Source organism: Sorex araneus, chromosome 1, assembly GCF_027595985.1.
Source record: "Sorex araneus isolate mSorAra2 chromosome 1, mSorAra2.pri, whole genome shotgun sequence".
Taxonomy (NCBI): Eukaryota; Metazoa; Chordata; class Mammalia; order Eulipotyphla; family Soricidae; genus Sorex; species Sorex araneus.
This window is the reverse complement of record NC_073302.1, coordinates 344,086,568-344,095,131: the sequence shown is the minus strand read 5'-3', so window position 1 is coordinate 344,095,131 and position 8,564 is coordinate 344,086,568. Positions and strand designations below refer to the sequence as shown.

The 8,564-nt window shown below is 44.7% G+C and overlaps 1 pseudogene; it reads right to left on the bottom strand.

Moving 5' to 3' along the window:
* Nucleotides 1-3,810: 3,810 nt before the first annotated feature.
* On the bottom strand, nt 3,811-4,491 carry LOC101549280 (U2 small nuclear ribonucleoprotein B''-like; annotated as a pseudogene).
* Between the last annotated feature and the right edge of the window lie 4,073 nt (nt 4,492-8,564).

The following is an 8,564-nucleotide window of genomic DNA, read 5'->3' as shown; positions in this document are numbered from 1 at the left end:
CACAGCTGGGTGTGACCGAACCCATCCCTGCCCCCGCCCCCCCAGTATAAATACCAGTTTATGGGTCTGGGATGTGGCTCAGTGTGGAGCTCATGCCCTTACATGTATCAGGGCCTGGCTTTGATCCCTTATGTTGCCAACAAAATGCCTTACAAATGATGCTGGGAAAGCCTGTCTCCAGAGGGGTCCTGCTTTCTCTCCTCAGATGTGTCCTCCTATAGGACACGTATATGGTCCCCTATCCCCTCCGTCTTTCCTGACCACTTGCTAATCTTTTTTTTTCCCGCTTTTTGGGTCACACTTGATGATGCACAGGGGTTACTCCTGGTTCTGCACTCAGGAATTACTCCTGGAGGTGCTCAGGGGACCATATGGGATGCTGGGAATCGAACCTGGGTTGGCCATGTGCAAGGCAAACACCCTACCCGCTGTGCTATCACTCCAGTCCCCCACTTGCTAATCTTAAGGGTCTAATTCCTTCATTCAAATCCTCCATAAGACTCCTGGGGGTCCTCTACCTCTCCCAGCACCCCGCATGTGCTCTAAAGAGAGAACTGAAGAGATAGTGTACAGGTCAAGGCTCTTGCCTTGCGTGTCACTGACCCTGGCTCCATCCCGGGTTCCATTCCTGGGATGATCTCTGAGCACAGATTCAGGAGTAAGCCCTGACTGTGGGGTCTGGAGGCATCTCTGCAGCTTGCTGCTCTCTTCTGAGATTTATTTGTGAGTCTCTGGGTCTACGGCCGTTCATGAGCTTATATGGTGCTAGAGGCAGTTCCTGGGCGTGATTGCCAGGCTCCCGGAGGAACAGGGAGATGGGGAGAGTTCTCTGCTCTGTGAAAGCCTGGAGATTTTGGTCACAAATCTCACATACCTGGGTTTTCCGGCAGATTCACTCGTGGATGAGGCTTGTCCTGACCCTGTGAGATCAACCGGGAGCATGGTAGCGACTGGGTTCTGCAGGTTTCCAGCTGCCGGGGTTTTGTTTGGGTGGTGCTTTTTGGCTTCTTCAGGAAGCTCCACGCCATTTTCCAAAAGGATGCTACTAACTTACATTCTCTCCAACACTGTTCCAGGGTTCCTTTCCCTCCACACCCTTTCCAACGCTTGTGTTTATTGCTGCTTTTATTTATTTATTTATTTATTTTTGCTTTTTTGGGGTCACACCCAGCGATGCTCAGGGGTTACTCCTGGCTTTGCAGTCAGGAATTACTCCTGGCGTGCTTGGGGGACCATATGGGATGCTGGGGATTGAACCCGGGTCGGCCGCGTACAAGGCAAACGCCCTACCCGCTGTGCTATCATTCCGGCCCCTATTGCTGCTTTTAATATAAATATTCTCACCTGTTTGAGGTGGTATCTGATTGTGATTTTAATTTGCATTCCCTCGTGATAGGTGATGCTGATCATTTTTTCTTCCTGTGCCTATTCGACATCTGTGTGTTTTCTTTGGAGAAGTGTTTATTCAGTTTTCTGCCTATTTTTCTATTTCTTGGGGATAAGTTATACAAGTTATTCAAATAGACTTTGGATAGTAGCCCCTTAGCGAAAGTTTGGTTTGTCTATTCAGTATCACTGTATCACTGTCATCCTATTGTTCTTCGATTTACTCGAGCGGGCTCCAGTAACTGTCTCCATTCGTCCCAGCCCTGAGATTTTAGCAGCCTCTCCTTACTCATCTTTCCCAACAATTGGAGGCTCTTTCAGGGTCAGGGGAATGAGGCCTGTTATTGTTACTGGTTTTGTCATATCAAGTACGGCATGGGGAGCTTGCCAGGCTCTGTTGTGTGGATGGGATATTCTTGGTCGCTTGCCGGGCTCTCCGAGAGGCATTGGGTAGTGGAGGTCAGCTGCTGGGACAGGGATCCCTGGGGCAGGGAGTGCTCTCACCTGCCCCCCTCATGGGGTGCCCCAAGTGGCAACAGCCTCTGGCATGGAGTCTGGTGGCTTGGTCCCATAGGAACCTCAATTTATGCTCCTTTCTGGGAGAAGCAGCCATGAATTCTTTTGAATCTCTAATTTTCAAAAAATAATATATCTGCATCTTCAATGACTTTGTCTTTAGGGGGAGGGGGGCCACACCCAATGATGTTCAGGGATTACTCTTGGCTCTGTGCTTAAAAAATTTACTTCTGGCAGTGCTTATTTATTCAGTACTAATATTGATTTTCTGGAGTTTTATTTATTTCTTTATTTTAGTGATAGTTTGCTTAGGTTTTTCTTTTTCTTTTTGGTCACAGCCAAAGATGCTCAGGGGTTACTCTTGGCTCTGCACTCAAGAATTACTTCTGGGGCTGGAGTGATAGCGCAGCGGGTAGGGTATTTGCCTTGCATGCAACTGACCTGGATTTGATTCCCAGCATCCCATATGGTCACCCGAGCATTGCCAGGAGTAATTCCTGAGTGCAGAGCCAGGAGTAACTCCTGTGCAATGCTGGGTGTGTCCCAAAAAGCAAAAAAAGAACCAAAAAAAAAAAACCCAAAAGACAAAAAACAAGCTGCCCATGAATGGCCTCTCTGACTCCTGATCGAGTTACTGAACGACCATGATTCTAGAGACTCAGAAACAAATCTCAGAACCCAGCGGCTCTTGGCAGAAATCCCTCCATATTTAAGTATTAAAATTCCAGAATTAAAAAATCGTGCTGCTGCAGCTGCATGACATCCTATGCTGTTCATAATCAGCAATAGAAAACATTTTGCCTTTTCAGCAGATCTAAGTGTTGGGGGGAAAATCTCAAATAACAATGGTGGGCCCGGTGTCGAAATATTGAATGTAATCAAAGTAGAGAGAAAATAATGTGGACATCATCTGCCACACTTTCAGTTTTCTGCCTATTTTTCTATTTCTTGGGGCTGGAGGTAGGGGAGGGTGTGGATGGGGGGTATACTGGGGTTGGTGGTGCTGGGAAATGTGCACTGGTGAAGGGACGGGTGTTACATTATTGTATGATCTAGTCTTAAACCTGAAAGCTTTGCAACTGATCTCATGGTGATTCAATAAATAAATTTAAAAATATACAAATTGGGGGAAAAAATTACTCCTGGCAGTGCTCAGGGGACCATATGGGACACTGGGGATTGTACCCAGGTCGGCCACGTGCAAGGCAAATGCCCTACCTTCTGTACTATCACTCTGGACCCCGTTTGCTTTGGTTTTTGACTAATTTTGTTTCATATAATTCTCTTAATCCCACTTTATTTTGTTGCAAGATTTTCGTTTTCAGTGGTGTTCAAGGCTTACTCCTGGAGGCCTCTGGGAACATACAGAGTGCCAGCAATCGAATGTGGGCCAGCGGCTTACAAAGCAAACTCCTTCCCATTGTACTATCTCTCTGGCCCTTTTGCTTCTGTTTAAAATTTTCTTTTCTAAACAAAAGCTTTTCAATTTAACTTAGTCTCAGTTGTTTACCTCCATCTCCTTGTTATGTGGTTGAATCTCCAAATGTCTCTCACACTAATCTTATGGAATGTTTCACCTATGTTATTGTGTATGTAGCTTATGGCTCCGAGTCTTACATACAGGTCTTTAACCCACAGTGAATCCCTCTAGGTATATGGAGTTAGAGAGTAGTCCAGTTTCATTCTTTTAAAAAGTTTTTACATCGATTTAAAAAAAATGGTTTATTGTACAAAACTAAGGCCCTACATGTTTCCAAGCTCAAAAGACTAGGTAATTTTAATTGTTCACCAAAATTTCACTTTTCCTCCTCTCCCATCTCCAATTATCACAGTGCCTGAACCAAATGTTGTCAAAACAAACACTATAAATAAACAAACCAAGTAATTTAAGGACAACTATCTCCAGTGTTATTTCTTGGCATAGGTGATCTTCATGGCATGGGATGGTGTGACCCGAAACCCCCGTTAGGCACCTTCGGCAGCTTCGGCCTGACCATCAAGTTCAACAGAAGCAATGTGGTGTCTCCCAGGTACGAAACGTACTTCCCGAAAACCTGGGAACTGACTAAACAGCAGGTATAATATTATATCATTAGTCTCTTCTGGTAAATTCTTAAGCAATAAAATATAGTTTGGAGGGTAGTCAGGGACCTGAGGATTTGATGTTGAGTTTCCTGGGTTTTAGCTGAATATGGTATTCCAGATTTTTAAAACCAGACTTTCTCTTCGCAGTTGTTGGCTTAAGCCCGCTGCACAGTTCTGGCTTTTTTTCTTTTCTTTCTTCTTTCTCTTTGTCAGCAGAAGTGCCAGACCCCTTAGGTATTATTTCAGAATCTGTTTTAGCATACTGGCTTTGCATTGGTTTCCAAAAACATTGGAAGTCCTTATAACTTCCTGAAAGCATTAGTGGGTGAGCCAAGTTCCTTAAATATAACAAAGTTTGTTCCTCATTGTCATGGTCTTTACTGCCACACTATCTACCACACAGTCAGACTGAGAAATCACAGCATATAGAATCTCTTTAGTTCTTTTTAAAATATTGTCATTCATATTATTGACATAAACAGCATGATTTGGTCTGACATCCATGTTCTGAGTTGAACTTCAAACAACCGAAGGAAAACAAGGTAAGGGCCCAGCTTCATTCTTGTGCATGACTGTCCAGTTTTCCAAACAGCATTTGTTAAGATGAGACCAACATGGGCTAGAGCAATAGTACAATGAGTAATCACTTGCCTTATGTGTGGCTGATCGAGGTTTGATCCCTGATGCCCCATATGGTCCCCTGAGCATCTCTAGGAAAGATTTCTGAGAGAAGAGCCAGAAGTTAGCCCTGAGCACTTCTGGTTATGCCCCCCAAATGGAGAGAGAAAAAGACAGAGAGACAGAGAGGGACAGAGAGACCAATCATACTAGAATTATTCAACAATTTTCTGTCTGCTGTGTCTTCTCACTATGCTCCTATGTGGTCTTTCCCCAACTCTTGTCACTATTTGGATGTTAGCTGAAGTATCTCTACTCAAAAAGACTATTCCTGCTTGTACTCATCGCCCCACCCCCAAAGTTATTTTAGGCAGGTCTGTTTACTTTTTCATGGTTCTTGCGCACATGTTGTTTGTTTAGTATCTTTGTCATCAGACCATAAACATCTTGCTAGTTGGGTTTTGTTATTCAGCACAGCGACTGGAACATTTGTAAGGTAGCACTGTAACACTGTTATCCTGTTGCTCATAGATTTGCTCGAGCGGGCACCAGTAACGTCTCCATTGTGAGACTTGTTGTTACTGTTTTTGGCATATCGAATATGCTACAAGGAGCTTGCCAAGCTCTGCCGTGCGGGCGGGATACTCTTGGTAGCTTGTCCGGCTCTCTGAAAGGGACGGAGCAATAGAATCTGTGCTGGCCTCCTGCAAGGCAAATGCCCTACCCACTGTGCTATCGATCCAGTCCTCCTTTATAAGGTATTTAATTAATAAGGTATTTAACTAATACCTTATTAATCAATTTAATAAAATTTAATTAATACACATTCACTTTTAAAATTTGCTTAAAACTTTGAAATATGGGGTTGGAGAGATGGTGCAGCAAGTAGAGCACTTGCCTTGCCCGTGAAAGACTCAGATTCCATCCCTGAATTTTACATGATCCCGAGCACCACCAGGAGTAATTTCTTTGTGTGTGTGTGTTCCAAAAGATGTAACAAATAAAAAGAGACATGTTCCAAGATACATCTTGTATATGAACTTGTATTTGTTAGCATTTATGTTGCCTGACTTTTTTTGCCACTATTAGACTCTGATACAAGCTCTCTTAGATTCATTTTATTTGAATCTAATATTGTAAAAAAGAAAATTAGAATTGTGTGCCCAGAGTTTGAAAATCTATGGAGCAGAGATTTCTTTCGCCTCTCAAAGCATCAAAATTGGATGTTCCCTAAAAAACTTTGGTCTTCTTTGTTTTTATTATTTTTTATCTTTTTAAAAACTTTTCTTCTCCTCCTCCTCCTTCTCCTTCTCCTCCTCCTCCTTCTCCTTCTCCTCCTCCTCCTCCTCCTTCTCTTTCTCCTCCTCCTCCTCCTCTTCCTCCTCCTCCTCCTCCTCCTCCTCCTCCTCCTCTTCTTCTTCTTCTTCTTCTTCTTCTTCTTCTTCTTCTTCTTCTTCTTCTTCTTCTTCTTCTTCTTCTTCTTCTTCTTCTTCTCCTCCTCCTCCTCCTCCTCCTTCTCCTTCTCTTCCTTCTTCTTCTCCCCTTCCTTCTCCTTCTCCTCCTTCTCCTTTTTTCTTCTTTCCTCTTCTCCTCCTCCTCCTCCTCCTCCTTCTTCTTTTTCTTCTCTCTCTCTCTTTCTTTCTCTCTCTCTCCTCTCTTTCCCTCTCTCCCCCTCTCTCTCTCAGAGCAATTTCTTAGTGCAGAGGCAGAGCCAGGAATAATCCCTAAGCATTTCCAGGTATGCCCCCCAAACAAAAACAAAACAAAATTTGAAGTATGTATTCTCAATTTTAAAATTTTTTTTGGTCAGGAAACCACATCTGCCAGTGTTCAGGGGTTACTCCTGACTTGGCCCTCAGAAATCACTCCTGGCGATGCTACAGGAACCATATGGGAATGTCAGGGATCAAATCCAGGTCAGCTGTGTGCAAGGCAAACACCCTACCTGCTGTACTATCACTCTGGCCCCTGTATTCTCAACGCTTGACTCCAAGTACAAGCATCTGCACCAGACTTCTTTACAAGTTGCAGCATCGCCAGACATCAGTGTATTCCCTGTGCACCTGTCTGATGCAACAAGCCAATCCAGAGGGCCTTGCCTATAGCCTCGTGTATGCACACAGTATAGGGGGGCTGGAAGATGGTGGCCTTAGCACATCTGCCTGCAAGTATGTGACCTCAAGTTTGGGTTCTCTGCAGACCTGCTGTGTGAGCCTGGTGGCCCTGCAGTCTGCTGTCTTTGCCAAGGCAGGTGCTTTCTGACCATACAACAGCCATTAGGAGGGGTGTGACACCACCACCAGTACCTGAGAAGGACATGGAGAACCTTGGTCAGAAAGTGGGACCCTGGGCCACACCACCATGACCACCACAACCTTAAGTGTGTACCTCAAGGAAGAGCGCCATGCCTGTGAGCAAGCACAGTTACAGGAGCGTGACCCTTGGGGAGCCCCAGTCTGATGTGAGACCCTGGAACAATTAGGGTCTGGCTTGCGTGGCCGCCTCCCCTCTTCTCTCACTCCCGTGACAAACTCAGCCAGAGCCTTGAAGAGAAGGGGCAGGAGAAGGAAAGAAAGATACCTTGCTTACTATGAGTATCATGAGGGGTCAGCCGCATGTTTCTGAAATTCTAAAATTGCAAATGGTTGGGGTTCAGAGGAATCTCTGTAGGGAGCTAGTTCATTTGGAAATTCATTTGGGAGTCTCTGGATCAAGGCCGTTGATGCGCTGATATGGCACCCTGGGACAGATCGTGGGCGTTACAGCCAGGGTCCCTCGTGGGTGGGGAGACGGGAAGGGCCAGGCTGCCTCAGCTGCCGCCTTGTGGCCTGGAGTCTTAGTCTTGGAACCTGCATCCCGGGGTTTTGCTTTGGGAAGCTTGTGGCCACCCAGGTTTCATCTGGAGCGGGCGGAGAGGGTGCACCTCCTCCATCTGAGGTGCCCCAGTGGAATTGGCTCCCCCAGGGTCTGGAGAGCTCTCCAGCGAGCTGCTGTCTTCCGGGATCCACTGCTGTGTCTCTGCATCAAGGCCTGGCAGGCAGGTCGAAGGGTGGTGGGAAAATTCAAAATAATGGTGGTGGGAATGTGTAATGGTTGTGGGACTGGTGTTGAAATATTGAATGTGAACAACCTTATGAAAATAAAATTTAAAAAAATAATAAAATGACTAGATGAGTTGCGATTTCTGTTCCTGGAAAGTAAGTCACAAACTACCCATCTTTTTTTATAACTTTATATTTAGAACTTTATAATTAAGAAACAGTATTTTATAACATAGTGTAACTAGTCAAATGTTTTAAAATTACTTTTTCACAGCTGCCATAACAAACTCTTGCTTATTTTCTTCCTGTCTCTTTATAATTTGTGATTATTTATTGAAAGTTTATAGACTAGTTACAATCTTTTCAGGCTTATTTTCTAAACTTCGATTGACTTTAATAGCTAGTCACTGGCCTCAACCATTAAAAAAAAATCCAACAGGTTTACTGAGTAGCTATTGTATTCTTGTGTACTTTTTTTTCCCCCATGAAAAAATCCTCTTGTTTATTTGATTAAAGAAAAATAAAATGAGCTGCATAGGAACAATTTTAAAGTCCAACGAGACAGCACCTTTGCTTGAAGGCTGCAGTAGCCGACACAGCATCTCTTTGCTCCCTTCCCAACCTGCTCCGTGGACCACAGCGATACATTCTGAAGCCTGTTCGTGCTCACAGGAGTTTCTGAACACACTTTCCCACTGGTTCTTCACCTGCTCATTGCCTGTCATGCCTGTGGCTACAAGTCTAACATTTAGGATTTCAAAGTGGAAACCTCCAAAAGAACCCCAACCCCAACCAAAACCCCCTTGAAAGGTTTGGGGAATCCCTCTGCTCCCCTCTTCTCCACAGAGCCATGGACTATTCTCTCCCCATCACTCATTCTGCTTTAGGAAATCTCCCTTCCACCCAGGTCTGCAGCTG